Here is a 19,256-nt window from a genome sequence, read left to right on the forward strand (position 1 = left end):
GTGGCGGCGCTGGAAGTGCTCCCGCTCTCTCTCCGTGTCAGAGCGGTCAGCTGTTTGGTGGGCAGAATATATTGGCACCTGGTCCTGGCGGGGAGAGGGGGGTCGGCCAGACATAGGCATGCTCTGCATGCTCATCAGTATCTGATATGCGGCTTTGCGTCCGGAGCTGGGGGAAAAGGTTACATAGTAAAAAAATTAGATTGATTTTTAAGTTCTGCATTGGCTTTTTGGCTCACTTAAATACTAAATAAAACATTGCAATAGAGATTTAAATTTCAATTTGGGGGCTAACAGTTACTCTTTAAAACTGCAAAATGCATACAAATTGACTTTACCTCTAGGTACAGGCAGGTTTTAAACTGATCGTAGTTTGGACATTTAGCAATTCTGGTAGGTAAATTATGAAGTAATTCATGAAGTAATTTGCCAAAAATAGCTATTCTCATGGAAACTAGGGGGCATGTTAGCACATAATTTACCGACCAGTTTAAGACCTGCCAGTACCTGGAGGCAAAGTCACTTTGTATGCATTTTGCAGTTTTTAGTGGAGTTCCTATTGTTGTGTTAGTGTTGTCCCTATTCAGGCTGTGTAATAGAAAAGAATACTAGAAATAAAACCAAATATTTACTAGATTTTTTTTTTATAAGGGATGCCTATAAATATACTTTTCATAGGTTGCTACATAATCAAATACATCTCCCCCCCCCCCCCCCCCCCCCCTCAAATAAAAAAATCTTCCAAAGACTATCCTAACTTGTGGAAGACAATGAAAGATTATTTATTTACTGCATGATTACCGCTGCTATACCTCATGTTTTACCTCACTTTATGCATTTACAGTACCTCATGTTTTACCTCATGTTCGGAAAAAGAAAAATCTTTCAGAATTGCTAAAAAAGAGGAAAATACCTCATGAGGTATTTTACCTACAAAAAATATTTACCTCACATAGCTGCCAGAATTAAACTCTTTGGGGAAAAGAAACAAAGTACTTTGTACAGCGCCACGGAATATGTTGGCGCTTTATAAATCAATAATAATAATAACTGCGTCCATAAGTTTCAAAGCAACAAAGCAAAGCAAGGAGGTGGACTGTGCTAAAAGGATCAGATTTCAACCTCAAAGGACCCCGAAAGATAGCAAACATAAGACCAATCTCAGTGTCTTTAATTTTAACGTATTTACGCAATTTAGGTAGCGAGTTCTGCAAATAGCTCAACTCACTTAATACACCACATAGACCTCCTTGCTCTGCTCCTTCCATACACAGCATGCTGGGTGGTAGTGTGGTGTGCAGCCTGACTAACAGACCAGATTTCACAGGAGCTGCCCTGCCTGGTGATCTCTTTCACTGACTGCTGACCTCTGACCCTCCATTACCCCACATCGTCCACCTGTCACATTAATGACATGTCACTCGCAGAACGTACACAGCATGACTGGCGGACGCTCACAGTCGCTGCTGCTGCTGACGGCGCTTTTACAAAACTACCCTCCAAGGCAAGATAGAATGATTACGGCATTTTTTTTTTAATTTTTGCTTCATTTATTAGATTTAGTGCTTAAAATAGATTTGTAAATACATTAAGGAGGTGCCCTGGGGCATTTTAGGGGGAAATGAGGGATGAGCATTATGGTGTAATAGCAATGTCACTTTCATTCGGCCATGTGGAATAATTATCTGCGGTGTCCAGGGCTACGAAAGCCATAATTGGTGACAAAAATGGTGATTATTTAGCAATAGCTACCTAAATGTTAAACCTGTTTCCAGACATAAATTATTTCCTAAACCTGTGCAGCCCAGATTTACATCACAGGAGCCTATAGGCACAGATGTCCTGGCACCCTAGACTTCGCCCTCCATGAACCTACAAACCCCCACCAAACCGCACCGCAAGTGTGCTGGCTTCTCTCTAGGAGAACTCATGGAGATGCATGTGATTTTGTTTGATCAGCTGATAGATTTGCAAAGCTCTGGTTTGCTGGGATCACATACTGCTTTAGCACCAGAGCTGGGACAAGGTCCTCCAGCACCCAAGGCTGAGACAGCAAAGTGCGCCCCTCCATCCCTCCCACCCCAGTCATCACACACTGATTGCTATTAGACTAAGAAGCGCCACAGGGCCCACAACCTCCCCAACACCTTAATATCTAGTTATCTGGCTTGCAGTCACTGCCATGTATCCTCTTTTCTTATTTCTTTCTGCTTCAAACACAATTAGGAATGAAAGCTGAATGAATTGTGCGCCCCCTCCTACACTGCGCCCTGAGGCTGGAGCCTCTCCAGCCTATGCCTTGACCCGGCCCTGTTTAGCACATGATCATGACTAGCAAACCAGAGACTTACATATCTATCACCTGACTAAACTCATCACATGCCTCTCTGTGAGTTTTCCTAGACATGACCACCATCACTACTTCTAGCCATCTGAATTCTGTCCTTGAGGAGCACATTAGTATTATTGTGACTATTTTCTCTTGGCACGTGAGTATAATATCCTTCAATAGTTGAGATTTTCTTTTCAGCCTTCTCTCCCCAAGAATGAGGAGGGTTTTTGTGTTTTTTTTAGAAAAATAATGAAACAGTTTCAAGTAGTTCTTAAAAGAAGCATCGGGGGGGGGGGGGGGGGATTTGAGCTTTACTTAGCCTAACTGTTTAGCCAAATGTGCCCCCTTTCCCTGTTAAGATAGCCAGATGTGCCACCCTTCAAATAGCCAAATGTGCCCCTCTTTAGATAGTCTTGTGTGCCCCCCTATAGATAGCCAGATGTGCCCCCTTCAGATAGCCAGATCTGCCCCTCTTCCCCTCATTTAGATAGTGAGGTGAGCCCCCCCCCCCCCCCCATAAATAGCCAGATATGCCCCCTTTAGATAGCTAGACGTGCCCAGCTTTTTCTAAAGCTGTTAACACTTCTGCACTCTTCTGCTAAGACAGGGAGAGAAGCAGGGGCACTTCAGGCAGCCAGGAAACTGCCTCTCATGCATGTGGAGGTGCAGCGGACATGCTGAGCCCTCTTACAGTGCTGTGCCTGGGGATATGTGTACCACCTCGCCCACCCATAGCTACTCCTCTGCAGGATACCAGGCAACTGATATTGTATAAAAGGAAATAAATATGGCAGCCACCATACCTTCAGGTTCAGTTTAAAGGGTTAAAAAGTTATCCCTCGCAGTTCAGGTGTACTTCCTTATGTTGTCGGCATGTTTGAGTAACGTGTAGCAGATACCTATTTTCAGCTCTACAACACAAACATCCATTTTCAACCACGAGGAATATTTTCTAAAGTTTGGCCAATGTTTTCTACCAGCAAAACCTTAATTCCCTCTCCCCAACCCCCCCCCCCTTTCCCCCTTTCACATCCTTTCCCTTACCTCCCCTTGGTAACCCTCACAGCCTGGGGGCCCATCTAACAAGGGTCATAAAACAAGTGTGACCACCCTAATCTTCACACAGAACAAGTATAGCCACAAAAACACCTGCTTTTAAGGATGAACTCCTTTACTGGAGGAAGGGAAGGTTAGTAGTAGGGACCACCTCAGAGCTTTTGGCCCCCCTGCGGTTGCTTGGGGCTGCTCCCCTATAGCTACGCCCCTGTCCAGGACATCATTTGCCTATGAGGGGCCTTTTCTGCGGTCTTGTTCTCAAGGGGGGTGGCTTGTGCAACTGAGGCTTTAGAGGGTCTCCTATAAGGAAATTGTGTATTTATAGATAAAAGCATTATATATTCATAGATGAGCCCTAAGAGCATGTGTGTGTTAGTTTTTCCTTGAGCTGCGGTAGAGAGAGAAGGCCCTCATTTCCTAGAATCTCTCTTGCACTTGATAGCTCCCCTAGATTCCAGTCTGGTAGGAAGTTACTGGTCTGTCCTGATGAGAAGTCTGGATTCTGTAGCAGGAGAGTCACGGCGCCAGGGAATTTAGCTATCTTTGTTTGCTGTAGTGCCTAAATGCCAGTAAGAACTGGAGTGGCTGTGTGTTTTAAAGAAATGCATAGCACTTGTGGGCACTATCTGAGCAGAGTTTAAATGTTCTCCCCCGTGTCTGCGTGGGTTTCCTCCAGGGACTCCGGTTCTCTCCCACATCCCAAAAACGTACAGATAAGTTAATTGGCTTCCCCCTAAATTGGCCCTAGAATATGATACATACATACATAGAAATATGACTATGGTAGCAATTAAATTGTGAGCCCCTCGAGGGACAGTTAAGTGACAAGACAATAATACGCTGTACAGCACTGCAGAAGATGTCGTCGCTATAAAAATATTATTAATAATTGCAGCTTTTACCCTATTCAGCTATACTGAGGCAGCACTGCATTGTGCACTGAAATTGCATGCAACAGTGCGTTGTCTGACTGCACACACATATGTGTACCCGTCAAACACGGTGTTGTCTATGTACTGCCTGGTGTCCTTGCATATCTCACACTGAGGTGTGTGAAATCAGCTCAGCCACTCAACAGTGTGTCCAGGCCTTTAATTAGCCATAATGAGTGGATTGTCTTCCATTTCAGAACAAGTTAAACTGGCCCCATCCAGGGTGGGCCTGCCAGAGGGGACTTTGATAAATTGCTACTTTAGGGCAACCCTATTATTTTTTCATTTTTTTTTTTTTTTTTGCAAGGTACACCCATTGGTCACCCTGTTTATCTGAGTAGTATTTATTAGAATACTCCCGATTCCTGCTGTTCAGCACAAGCGAACAGGCTCATGGGGGACTTCACTGACTTGCGTATCATGTTGTGTTTCATGTGACTCCGATGCCTCTTCCTTCCATACTAAGGGGAGTCATGCGAACTGTAACACCAAACCCGAAGGAGGAAGTATCGAAGACATGTGAAATGTAACTCCATACCAGAAGGAAGAAGTACCGAAGTCACGTGAAATGTAATTTCATACCAAAGGAGGAAGTACCGAAGTCACATGAAATGTAATTTCAAACTAGAAGGAGGAAGTATCGGAGTCACGTGAAAAGTAATTCCAAATCGGAAGGCGGAAGTACCAGAGTCACATGAAACGGAATTCCAAACCGGAAGGAGGAAGTATCGGAGTCACGTGAAAAGTAATTCCAAATCGGAAGGAGGAAGTACCAGAGTCACGTGAAACGGAATTCCAAACCGGAAGGAGGAAGTATCGGAGTCACGTGAAAAGTAATTCCAAATCGGAAGGAGGAAGTACCAGAGTCACGTGAAACGGAATTCCAAACCGGAAGGAGGAAGTATCGGAGTCACGTGAAAAGTAATTCCAAACTGGAAGGAGGAAGTATCGGAGTCACGTGAAACGGAATTCCAAACCGGAAGGAGGACGTACCAGAGTCACGTGAAACGGAATTCCATACCGGAAGGAGGAAGTATCGGAGTCATGTGAACAGTAATTCCAAACCGGAAGGCGGAAACATCAAAATCACGTGAAATGTAATTCCAAACTGGAAGGAGGAAGTATCGGAGTCACATGAAAATGCCACGCAAGTCAGTGAACTCCTCATGACCCTGTGCGCTTGTTTGGGTGCTGAACAGCGGTAATCGGGAGTATTCGGGTGTTTCGGATTTCCTACACCACATTTGACCACCAGCACTTTATCTCTGATTTCACCAAGCTGCCTGGTTGTTTGAGCACCTCAGTGCCTGCAGTACAGAGACTTGCAGGGATATGTGATGATATATGATGAATGTATGAAGCTAATGCCAAGAACATTTTTTTTTCTTCAATGTAATTGAATAACAATTGGGCTGAGCAATACTGCTGATTGATAGAAGAGATAAATGATGTGTGTCTATTGTATGGGGTAATGTAATGTTTGACGTTCTCATTGCTATATTCATCCCGCCGTGAGGTTAAACGAGCTGTTCTGCACACTGTGCATATTCATTTCTCAAACACACATCATTTAGACTGTGTACAACATCACACAGAAGTCCAGCAGGGGTGGGGGAGCCCCTCATGGTGTTTGTAGCAGGAGGGCAGAGCTGGGAACTTGGGTAGGATGAGGTTTTAAAAGACAGAATAGTCCAGCTGGGTTAACGGTAATCCATCATAGTGGCTGCAGTGGGTGTACATAGCGATCTCATCAACAAAGCCCCTAAACCAGGGATGGATTTGCCAGAAGGCACTGTAGGCACGTGCCTACAGGCGCCTGTTGGTGGAAAGGCAGCTCACTCCCCTCCCCGAGTGCCTCCCTCCCTCCATCCCTATGCAGAGTCCCGAGTGGAGTGTAAATGAGAGGTTACTCACCCTGCTCTCTGCATTACATTGATGAGATCTCTCTTCAGCTGATGGCACCACTGACTACTTAATACTCAGGGTACCTCTGGCTACCTAATACTAAGGGGCACCTGTAGCTACCTATGATGGGCAAGGAAAGTAAGGTAGAATTGACAGCTGGGACAGCCAGCACACTTGCAGTATGGTGCGGTGGGGGTTTGTAGGTTCAAGGAGGGCAAAGTCTAGGGTGCCAGGACATCTGTGCATATAGGCTCCTGTGATGTAAATCCGGGGGCTGCCCTAAACCTCATATAGACTCTAGATCAGGGGTGTCAAACTCAAATACAAAGTGGGCCGAAATTGTACACTGGGACCAAGTCACAGGCCAACCTCAATGTCTACTGGCCACCTTCCTCAATTATAAAGTTCTCAGTTGTCTAATGGCTCCCCTCCAACCCCCATACCGTTCCCTGGTGTCTAGTGGTGCTCTCTCCCCTATACAGTTCCCTGGTGTCTAGAGGCCCCCACCCTCCACTATACAGTTCCATGGTGTCCAGTGCTTTCCCCCTCCCTTCCCCATATGGCTTCCCTGGTGTTCTAGAGCTTCACCTCCAATATAGCTTCTCTGGTGGTCTAAAGTGGACCAAACATACTGCAAAGTGGGGGGAACCATTTTGAGGGCCACATTTAATGGCTCCGAGGGACAGATTTGGCCCGCGGGCCGGAGTTTGACATATATGCGCTAGATGAAACTCTGATGAGATGGCGGATAACGACTGTCTCTGCCGAGAATGTAGTGTGAGTACGCACCTGTAAGCCTGGTACACACCTTCAATTCTGATTGGCCAATAACTGACCAATTTTAACACCTCCATGTAGTCAAGACAAATAACATTTTTATTGTGCTTTTCTCCTGGCGGACTCACTACGGCATTCTTAGTAGGCAGTAACAGTGTTAGGGAGTCTAGCCCAAGGAATCCTTACTGAATAGGTTCTGGCTTACTGAACAGGAAGAGCCAAGATTTGAACCCAGGTCTCCTGTGTCAGAAGCGGAGCCCTCAGTGATTGGCCAATCGGTACACACTTTCAATATGATTGGCCAATCACTGATCAATTTTACCACCCCCATATAGCATGAGAGCTCACCTACACAATCTGCTCATAGTATTCAATACCTGTTGGCTCTCATACTACATGAAGGTGGTAAAATCGGTCAGTGATTGGCCAATCGAAACTGGATGTATGTAGCAGACTTTAGATTCAATTCAGCAAACTTCTCTGCTACCATTAATGCTTGTTTTAATGTTGTTGTTTTTTTTTCCCGTCTTCATTTTCTCTTTCAAAAAGACATAACAGCCAGAAACAAAGTTTTGAATTAATTTAGTTCCTAATTATGCACACAAATGAAAGCATTTGCATAATGTGTGCATAAATTAGCATCTCTTAAGCGACTGAGTCATTCATCAAAACTTTCCAGCCACTGCTTATGTGTGGTTCAGGAACGGAAACACCTGCACAGAGCACACAGCAGGCAGATACTGCAGCGCTAAGGCACAGTGGTAATGTACCATGAACCTTCCTGCCCCTCTCGTTTTTTTTTTTTTTTTTTACTCTTAAAGGACAACCCGAGGTGACGTGTATGTACAGTGCCAAACACACAAATAACTAGGCTGTGTTCCTTTTTTACTTTCTCTGCCTGAAAGAGTTACACATCAGGTATGTAAGTGAGTTTTTGTCTAGGTCTGAACTGGGGCGGACTATAGCGTAAAGGCTAGTACACACTAGCAATTTTGATTGACCAATGATTGCTCAATTTTACCACCTCCATGTAGTATGAGGGCCAAACAGATTTTCAATTCTATGCAGATTATATAGGTAAATGGTCTTACTACATGGAGGTGGTAAAATTGAGCAATCATTGGTCAATCAAAATTGCTAGTGTGTACTAGCCTTAACCCTCACTGATAAGGAATTACAACCATAAAACACTTTCCTGGCAAAAAAATGGCTCCTGAGAGCAGGAAAGAATAAAAAAAAATGCAATAGTTCATAGATTTTAGCTCTGTCAGACTTTAATGAATGTGTTATTGAGAAGAGGCCATGAAACAGTAAAAGCTTCAAAATTAGATTTGAATATAAAATAGAACTGGAATAACTAAAAAAGTGATTTTTAGAAGGATAGACATAATTTATTTTTTGCCTCGGATGTCCTGTAAGGCCCCTTTTACGCTAGCAGGGTAAACCTGTGTTGCATTACCCTATTTTGCCGCAGGGGACTGCAAAAGCAATGAACATACTTATTGCAGTCCCTTGCGGTGCGCTGGAAGTATCTGAGCTGAGACAAGAGCAACAGTGTGTTACTGTGAGTACTGTGCTTATCGCACTGTGCTTGGGGTAATGGAAGTCTATGGGCGATGCACATCGTGTAAACGGCGGAGCACGGTGTGTAGCGCAGTATTATTATTTAGTATTAATATATATCGCCGATATCTTCCACAGCGCTGTACAGAGTATACTGTCTTGTCACTGACTGTCTATCAGAGAGGCTCACAATCTAATCCTTACCATAGTCATATGTCCTTCATAGTCTAGGGCCAATTTAGGGTTTTCCAGTTTACTTTTCTGCATTTTTTGGATGTGGGAGGAAACTAGTGCATGGAGGAAACCCGCACACACGAAGAGACCATACACACTCATTGCAGATAGTGCCTTGGCTGGGATTTGAACCGGGGATCCAGTGCTGCAAGGATTCTGATTAGTCTGAGCAACTGCTTTACTTTCATAATAATAATAATAAGAAGAAGAAATAATGATAATAAAAGTGATAATCAGGCATGTGTAAGGCAAGCAGCGATGACACCCAACCCACGAGCAATCCGCCGGGCAGATCTACTCAACCCCAATAGCGCCGATCCTGCCACCAAACCCATTGTTCGTGCTGCTCCCCCGCGTGACATCACACGGACCGCTTTTCGCCCTCCCCCCCCCCCAGCCCAAGGGGATCAGGTCCTGATCATTGACAGGAGACATCCGTCAAAGATGCGTACTCATCTTTAAAGTTGCCATGCATGAGCTCATTAAAAGCAATCCCAAGCACATACAGATAGGCTAGAGTAACACTTAGCAGAACCACGTGTTTTCCCCATAGCACTTAGTGGAAAACACATGGGATTCTGCTAAGTGTGACCCTGGCCATAAGCTGATTGGCTTCCCCCCAAAAAATGTCCATAGACTATAATGAACATGTGACTATGGCAGGAAGGGGCATAAAAATAGACCCTGCAAGGGATGCAGCCGCAGGGGGGCCCAGAAGCAACAGGGGCCCTCTCCTGAGAGACTGACAACTAAGAGCAAGGAGAGAAAAAAACTTTCTGCCCTCTGCACATTTGTTCTAATGACTGCATCTGCTGAGCCACTGATCACGCATCATGCAAAGTTTTGTAGACAAAGATTTGTAGACAGTCTCTATTCAGTGTGCTGGGGAGGGGGCCCCATCCAAAGTTTTGCAGGGGGGCCCAGTGAATTCTAGTTACGCCCTTGATGATAGGAATTAGATTGTGAGCTTCTCTTAGGATAGTCAGTGACAAGACTACAGTATATACTCTGTACAGCGCTGCGGAAGATGTCAGTATTATTTAAATACTAAATAATAATAATCCGTGCAGTTGCAAGTTATGTCAGTTAGTTTCTTACAACTCTGCAATGCACCACGTAATATAGGAAGGCCAGAGCTCCCCATTTAGCTCTTATAAGTATCAGAGGCGTATCTAGAGGGGTGCAGGCATGGCTTGCGCCATGGGTGCCACAGCATCATGGGCGCAATAGCACCATGGGCGCCATGCCCACCCCTGTGCTACGCCACCTTGCCTGCCCCCGTGCCTCCCTGTCACTCAGATCTCAGATCAGATTAATTCTATTATCTGGGGAACATAGCTACTTAATTTATGTATGTAGGGTGCATAACACTGAGCACTTGGCTCTGTGTTAGAAAAGAGGACAGAAAGGGAATAAGAAGAGGTATTTCCAAAAAAGTAACTTTAGCAATATCCCAAGCCCAAAAACGCAGGTAACCATAATACACGTACGCAATAAAGGATGCTGTTCTTAGGGTGGAAGCGGTCTCTGACCGGGGGGGGGGAGGGGGCCGCTTAATTTTAGTGTTTGCCACAGAGTCTGTATTACCCAGATATGCCCCTAATTTGCATAGATTTGACCAGTCTGCCTGGTACTGGTTGTTTGTGTCTGCAGGACAGAGGCTTGGACAGATAGGCTATAATGCTGCGTGGTAGTAGTACTGGTTGTTTCAGTGTCTGCAGGACAGAGGCTTGGACAGATAGGCTATAATGGCATATTGCTGCTGCCTGGTACTGGTTGTTTCCATGTCTGCAGGACAGAGACTTGTACAGATAGCAGGTTATAACCGCAGATTACTGCTGCGAAGGAAAGTTTCTTTACAGTAATCTAATAATAATGAGAGGGTTGGGATGTGAGCAATACTGCTGATTGATAGAAGAGATAAATGATGTGTGTCTATTGTATGGGGTAATCCTATGTTTGACATTCTCATTTCTCTATTAATCCTGCTGTGAGGTTAAACGAGCTGTTCTACACACTGTGTATATTCATCTCTCAAACATGGTACTGAAGCCGCACGGCGATTGGCTGGCTGCATGGCACATGCAACTGAAGAGAGCTGCTGCTCTGCATTATGTACAGGACCGGGCTCCCCTAACTCCCAGTCGACACCCCCCTTCTCCAGCCGACAGATCCTGGTGGAGGGACCTGACCCAATGTAGTTATCCCCCTATCGGCCAAGACAGTCCTGAACGGCTGCCTCGGCTCGGTGTTCTCTATCTTATGCATGTAGCTGTTCAGTAATTATCTTTAAAGGAGTTATCCATCAAACTGTGCTGCCCCATGATATACTTACCCGGGGCTTCCCCCAGCCTCTTGCAACCGACATGTCCCTTGCAGCATCTCCGCTCGCAGCCACCGGCCCGGGGTCCCCCATCTGCGCCTGTATGAGCACCGCTGTCAATCAAGTCCACGCTGTCCACAGTGCACTGCGCAGACGCAGTCAAGACGACCTCGAGGTCGGCCTCTGCACCAACGGGGACCCTGGGTTGGCGGCTGCAAGCGGAGATGCTGCGAGGGACATGTCAGCTGCAAGGTGCTGGAGGAAGCCCCAGGTAAGTACAGTATTTTTCAGACTATAAAACGCTCCTGACCATAAGATGCACCTAGTTTTAGAGGACTTAAACCAGGGGAAAAAAATATATACTAAACATGGTGCATCCATAGTGAAGGGGCATCTTGTGGATTATGCCCCCTTTGTACCTCATGTACTCTTGTACCTCTTGTGTCTCTCTGTGTCCTCCTCTGTCCTCCTGTGTCCTCCATGTGTCCGCCTCTGTCCCCCTTGTGTCCTCCTCTGTCCCCCTTGTGTCCTCCTCTATGCCCCCTGTGTCCTCCGTTTGTCCCCCTGTGTCCTCCTCTGAATGGGCACAGTACAGGAAGTCCCTGACATTGCGGCGGGTTGGAGGTTCGGATTGTCAGGCGTTCACAAGTCAGGGACTTCCTGCATTTGGACTATAAGACGCAGTTATTGTTTCCCCACTTTTGGGGGAGAAAAAGTTAATCTTTTAGTCCAAAAAATACAGTACATCATGGGGCAGCACATTTTGATTGATAACTCCTTTAGGATTTGCTACTGCGTGTGCACACCGAATGCCACCGCGCCGATTCTCCGCTACCCGCTGCGCCGCCCCCCCCAGACCCCATGCGCTGCCTGGCCAATCAGTGCCAGGTAGCGCTGAGGGGTGGATCGGGACTCCCTTTGACGTCACAACGTGGATGACATCGGTGACGTCATCCCGCCCGTCACCATGGCGACGGGGGAAGCCCTAATGAAAATCCCGTTCAGAACGGGATTTCCGGACGGGCTTTATCGCCGGAGGCGATCGAAGAGGGTGGGGGGATGTAGCGAGCTATCATGCTACATGATTTAAAAAAAAAACTGCTGCGCTTCTCCCTTGCGGTTTTTAATAGACCACCAGGAGGGTTTTTAAAGAAAAACATTATTTTGTTACAGCTGATAGAAATCCTGAAATACATCTGCAGTGTGTCTACTTCCTGCTTTTATGTAAGCAGACATAGGGTTCACATCCTGTGTTTACAAATGTAGCAGCTTTGCCTAGGCTGCCGATATTGCTGTGCTGACACAGCTGAGAGATCAAATTACAGTTGTGATTAGTCACAGATGAGGGGGGATAAAACGGGGTAAACTCTCTAAATACATACAGGGTGCAATTCTCTGTTTTCCTTCTATCCTGTGCAAGAGTTCAGGTCCGCTTGAAACCTGACTGCTCTTAATAGAGGGTACTGCTAGTCTGATTTGTAGTGGCTGGGTTGGAAAATGTCAGTCCAGGGTCCCGGTATCCCCTGTGTACTTTGTCCACCAGTGCCTAGAAAATAAAAGCATGATCAGCCACTAAATCACTTGGTATAGACGCCTGAAAAACATGCCCATCACACAATAAATGATTCAAAAACACCTGGGCAAATCATAGAGTTATCTACTAGGATTTTGTGTGCATTCAGTCACTTTAAAATAAATGCCCATGTAAACCAAGTCTCGCTGCAATCTGATATTACCCAAGTGAGGATTCCACACTTTTTCCACCTAATAGTGGGCAAGGGTTAAAAACCCATTCCAGGTTATGTTCTTCAGTGACCTCAAAGGACACTTGAAGTGAGAGGGATATGGAGACTGGTATATGTATTTCCTTTTACACAATGCACATTGCCTGGCTGTCCTGCTGATCCTCTGCCTCTAAGACTTTTAGCCATAGACCCTGAACAAGCATGCAGCAGATCAGGTGTTTTTGACATTATTGTCAGATCTGACTGGATTTGCTGCATGCTTGTTTCTGGTAATTCAGACACTACTGCAGCCAAATAGACCAGCAGGGTATTGTTTGAAAGGAAATACATATGGCAGCCTCCAACAGGGTTGCCACCTCATCCCTTTAAATACCGACACATCTAAGTCGTACAGGTTCTGGGGTTACTCACACATAATGCCTAAACTGCATCTAACTAGCCACAAGGCATGTATAATTCATATGTGTCAGTATTTAAAGGGATAAGACGGCAATCCTGGCCTCCAAAGCAGTAAATTATGCACGATACTTGTACGTTTAATAACCCAATGTTTTTGTCACATCCGAGAGATCGCCTAGTGTGGCAACCCTGGCATGAAAGGGGTTAATTTCCAGTTTCAGTCGGACTTGTTCCACGTAGCGGAGGTAGTGTAGTGTATAATTAAAAATCAGAAATATAATTTATAGCGATATTACCCATTTACGCCCTTGACGGGCTGCGCTGATCAGAGACAAGGCACGGGGAGGGGAAGATTTATGACTGCGAGAAACGCGGGGGACCCACGATGGGATCCAGAAGTGGCATTCATGCATCAGATGAAGACCACTGTCTTTTAAAGGGCACCGGTCCATCATGTAGACTGGTTCTTTAAAGCCGAACAAATAATAATAATAATCTGAACATTTGTATAGCGCTTTTCTCCTGTCGGACTCAAAGCGCTCAAGAGCTGCAGCCACTGGGACGCGCTCAGGAGGCCACCCTGCAGTGTTAGGGAGTCTTGCCTTGAACTCCTTACTGAATAGGTACTTGACCTAGCCAGGATTCGAACCCTGGTCTCCCATGTCAAAGGCAGAGACCTTAACCAGTACACTATCCAGCCACACTATAAAATTGCTTATTTTTTTATACAATATTCACTTATAAATCATTTACTCAGTTTTTGCCCATTGTAAAATCTTTCCACTCCCTGATTTACTTTCTGAAATTTATCACAGGCTACAACATATTTAGTGCTGGAAGGTGATCTCTGCGGAATGTTCGGTACTCAGAGTTCTAAAGCTAGTACAAAATATACCTGGTCTTCTAGAATGCTTTGGAGGAAGAATTCTGCATATTAAAGCCTCAGTGGGAGGGCAGGTCTACCTACCAATATGCAGCAATGTATAGCTACAGGAAGTATTTCTGATGCTGAAATCAGAATATTTAACATAACAGTGGATATCCTGAATAATTTACTACATGTGATGTCATAGTTCATCTTTAAGTGAAATTCTGCTTTAAAGTGGACCTGAACTCTTGCACAGGACACAAGGAAAACATAACAGAAATGCTCCCTGGATGTATTTAAAGAGTTTAGCCTGTGTAATTCCCCCTCATTTTTGTCTAATCACTAGTTGTAATTTGATCTCCTCCCTGTGTCACATGACTGCCTATGGCAGAGAAGCACAGGCTGTAAACAATATGTCTGCTTCCATGAATCAGAAAGTAGAAACTGCAGATTTATTGTAGGATTTGTATCAGCTGTAACAGACATTTTTTTTGTTTAAAGGGAACCTAAACTGAGAAGGATGTGGATTTTTCCTTTTAAAATTATACCAGTTGCCTGAATCTCCTGCTGATCCTGTGTCTCTAAAGGCTCATACACACATCAGACCATAGTCTTTGGAAAATGAAAGATCACAGACCAATTTTACCCCCTTCCATGTAGTATGAGAGCCATACCTACACAGTCTATTCTATGGAGCTGAACTCCCCATCAGACAGAAATCTTTGCAGGATGCTGCCCACAAAGATGCTGCACACACAGATGCTGTAGACATTCAAAAGATCAGTATCTGCAAAAGATCTGTTCCTGCAAAAGATCCGTTCCTGCACATTGCATTCATAGGGCTGGTGCACACCGAGCGGCATTTTGAGCGTTTGTGCAGCCGCTTGCGGCTGCGGATACGCTTGGTCAATGTATCTCAATGGGGTGGGTCACACCAGAGCGGGAGGCGTTTTGCAGAAACGAATCCTCCAGAGGTGAGGCATTTTTTGGATTGCGGTCGCGTTTCTGCCTCAATGTTAAGTATAGGAAAACCGCAAACCGCTCTGAAAAACAGCAGATCAGAGCGGTTTGACTGGCGGTTTTGTTACAGAAGCTGTTCAGTAACAGCTTTACTGTAACAATATATGAAATATGTTACACTGAAACCCGCAGCAGCAATCCACAAAACGCTAGCAAAACACCTCATAAAAATAAAAAAAAGCGTTTAAAAATCTGCTAGCATTTTACGGATCTGCTAGCGGATTGTGGTGTGCACCAGGCCTAAGTCTATGACAGGCTTTCTCAACCAGGGTTCCCAGGAACCCCAGGGTTCCTTGAGCACTCTGCAGGGGTTCCTTGGCATTTTCTCCCATCGTGGGGGAAGTATAATAGAGCACACTATAATAGGTGGTACTGCAACAAGAAGCACTAAATTGCGGGCTCAGGAGACAGTATAATGTGTGGCAGTGTAATAGGGGGTAGTGAAATAAACAGCTACACATACTTTTAAAGACCATGCCTCCTGCAAAATAAATGCAGGGGTTCCTCGAGATCAAAAGATTGTTTGCAGGGGTTGCTTGCGATCCAAAAGTTATTTGCAGGGTTCCTTCAGGGTAGAGAGGTTGAGAAAGGCTGGTCTATGATATCTGCAGATCTCATACACACCTTGTTTAACAGACATTCATCTGCAGATCAGATCCACCAGGATGGATTTTCAGATCTGCAGATGATTGTCTGATCTGCAGATGAATGTCAGTTAAACAAGGTGTGTATGATGATCTGCAGATCTCATAGACTATGAATGCAATTTGCAGGAACGGATCTTTGGCAGGAACAGATCTTTTGCAGATACTGATCTTTTGTGTCCGTACAGCATCTCTGTGTGCAGCATCTTGCAAAGATTTTTTTCTGATGGGGAGTTCGGCTCCATAGAAAAGACTGTGTAGGTATGGCTCTCATACTACATGGAAGGGTGGTAAGATTGGTCTGTGATCTTTCACATGTGTGTATGAGCCTTAATACTTTTAGCCACAGCCCTTCAACCAGCATGCAGATCAGGCGCTCTGACTGAAGTCAGACTGGATTAGCTGCAAGCTTGCTTCAGGTGTGTGATTGAGCCACTACTGCAGCCAAAGGCCACATACAGACATCAGACCATAGTCTTTGGAAAATGAAAGATCACAGACCAATCTTACCACCCTTCCTGTAGTATAAGAGCCATACTCTACACAGTCTTTTCTATGGAGCTGAATTCCACATCAGAAAAAAATCTTTGCAAGATGCTGCACACACAGATGCTGTACAGACACAAAAGATCAGTATCTGCAAAAGATCTGTTCCTGCCAAAAATCCATTCCTGCAAATTGCAATGATAGTCTATGAGATCTGCAGATCATCATACACACATGATTTAACTGACATTCATCTGCAGATCTGCAGATCTGAAAATCCATCCTGGTGGATCTGATCTACAGATGAATGTCAGTTAAATCATGTGTGTATGATGATCTGCAGATCTCATAGACTATCATTGCAATTTGCAGGAATGGATTTTTGGCAGGAACAGATCTTTTGCAGATACTGATCTTTTGTGTCTGTACAGCATCTGTGTGTGCAGCATCTTGCAAAGATTTTTTCCTGATGTGGAGTTCAGCTCCATAGAAAAGACTGTGTAGAGTATGGCTCTTATACTACAGGAAGGGTGGTAAGATTGGTCTGTGATCTTTCATTTTCCAAAGACTATGGTCTGATGTCTGTATGTGGCCAAAGAGATCAGCAGGGCTGCCAAGAAACTGGTATTGTTTAAAAGGAAACATCCATATCCCTCTGAGTTTAGGTACCCTTTAAGGGCTGGAACCCACAGGAGCGCTTTTGGCAGCGTTTTGGCAGCACTGCGATACGCTAGCAGTTTGCCAAAACGCTGGGCTAATGTTAATGGATGGGGCAACTTCCACAGGAGCGTTTGCGTTTCCCAGAAACGCAAACGCAGGACCTGCAGCATTTTGGGAGCGTTAGCGCTTCAATGTAAAATATTGAAATGCTAGCAGAAACGCTCAGCAAAACCTAAACTGAGCGGTTTTGCGGTTCAGCACACTGTAACAAAATTAAAAATAATTCACAGGACCAATCAGGATAAAAACGCAAAACGCAAAACGCTAGGCACCCGCTGGAGAAAAAAATACAATGTTGCAAAACACGGCCAAAAACGCGCATGAATCCGCTTGCAAACCACTCAGACAAAACGCTAGCGGTTGCGTTTTGCGTTTGCGGTTTTTAGTGGGTTCCAGGCCTAAAGGTTATTCTGTATCTTTTAGAGCAGAGAGGAGTTCTGAGTTCAGGTCCACTTTTTAAAAAAAAAAAAAACCTTTAAACATATTTTAGTGCCACACAATTCAATAATGCAATATCATTTGGAGCCAGCTGTAAATTGCAAGGTAAATTCACAAAAGAGCGGTAATCCTAATGTGTCATCGAGATGATAGATTACCATGGTAATGCTTACTAAGATTTATGCACTTTGTGAAGGGTGTTAGGCAAATAACATAGTCGCTTTATGCATGCATCGCTTATGTTGCTTGGACTGTCCACAAGTTAAGATTACCTCTCTTTTGTGATTTTAAAGTCCTATAAAACCGAGATTGCTTATCTTTGTGAGCCTGTAACTGTTACTCTCTCTGGATTGTACAAGGACAACTGCAGCAAGTGGGATAGGAGGCTGACCTATGTATTTCCTTTTAAGCAATACCAGTTGCCTGGCTATCCTGCTGATCCTCTTCCTCTAATACTTTAAAGTGGACCTGAGCTCTTGAAATTCTTTTTTGTAAAGGTTATTATGCTGTTGCTTATCTTTTAGAGATGAGAAGAACTGAGTTGGTGGAGAATTCCGTATAGCTAAACAGCCTAGACTGTGACATCGCTGCTGAAACCAGGAATATTTCTATAAAAGTGGGTATCCTGAATAATTTACTGCATTTGATTATATATATTAAAGTGCCTCTGTACTTGAGACGATAAAAAAAAATGTATACATACCTGGGCTTCCTCCAGTCCCCTTCAAGCTGATCGTGCTCTCGCCTTGTTCCCAGGACACCTTGATCCTACGCTAGGCAGCTCAGTAAATCCACCAGTCAGTGCAGTCCGACCACGCGCTCCCCTGTCGTACCCCCGTGGCTGGGAGCGTTCTGCGCTCGCCCTGTAGTACTTCGCAGTCACAGAATGCTCCCGATGATGGGATGCACATGCGCAAAATGCTCCAACTGGAGGAATTACCAGGTCACCTAGCGGAATATCCAGGAAGGACGAGTGCTGTAAAAACAGCGCAGGAGATCTGGCCATAATAGGAATTTCAGCTATAGTGGTGCTCACTCAAAAGACGGAGCCGAAATTACTATAAATATACTGTAATTTGGCCACCAGCAATAGCTGGCAGTCTAATTAAATATTTCTCCACCATTCATGGCGGCCTGGAGGGGGAATAGTAATTAACACCACCAGGACCTGTGCAGGAGCAGGGTGAGCCATTTATCGGCTTTGCCCTGCACTGAAATCTCCCGGCGGTTGATTCATAGGTATGCCGGCAGGATAGCGAGGGACTGATCAGCCTGAAGGGGGCTGGAGAAAGCCCCAGGTATGTATAAATGTTTTTATTTTTTTTTACCGGTAATTGTCTCATGTTCTTATAACCAAAGAATTGATACTTTTATGGTGAGCCTATTATGGAAAAGCACAAACTCCATGCAGAAAATGGCTTAGTGTTGGGATTGCAGTGAAGTGATGTTCTCTCTTCTTGTGAAACCGTAGCAGCTTCTCTGCATATGACCAGCGGGTTGAAGTGAGCAGTTTGGCATCAGTGCTCATCGCAGCAGTAAATCACCCCTGATGCCTGTATTATTACTTCTCTTTATTATTATTCGGATGCCCTGTGAACGTCCTGATATTGTGAAGGTATAGATCAGAGATTTCACAACACATCGCACTTGATGTCCTGCCAGTTCGCTTCTGCACGGTGATGAAATACAGTAAGCAGATGCTTAAAGTAATATTCCGTTCCCCAAAATATCCAATAAATATCAGTCGCTGCTGCACAAATCTGTTTGCAATTGAATGTTGTTCAAAATGATCTTTCCATTTTTAAAAAGCAGCCGAC

General features: G+C 44.8%; 1 long non-coding RNA gene across 1 annotated transcript in view; it reads left to right on the forward strand.

The window, feature by feature from the left end:
- LOC137534184 (uncharacterized) overlaps positions 1-19,256 on the forward strand; it is an 80,393-nt gene that overhangs the window by 15,627 nt on the left and 45,510 nt on the right. Inside the window, exon 2 of the long non-coding RNA XR_011024325.1 lies at positions 17,964-18,055. This is a non-coding gene — a long non-coding RNA (uncharacterized lncRNA). The remainder of the gene's footprint in view (positions 1-17,963; positions 18,056-19,256) is intronic.

Source organism: Hyperolius riggenbachi, chromosome 10, assembly GCF_040937935.1.
Source record: "Hyperolius riggenbachi isolate aHypRig1 chromosome 10, aHypRig1.pri, whole genome shotgun sequence".
Lineage (NCBI taxonomy): Eukaryota > Metazoa > Chordata > Amphibia > Anura > Hyperoliidae > Hyperolius > Hyperolius riggenbachi.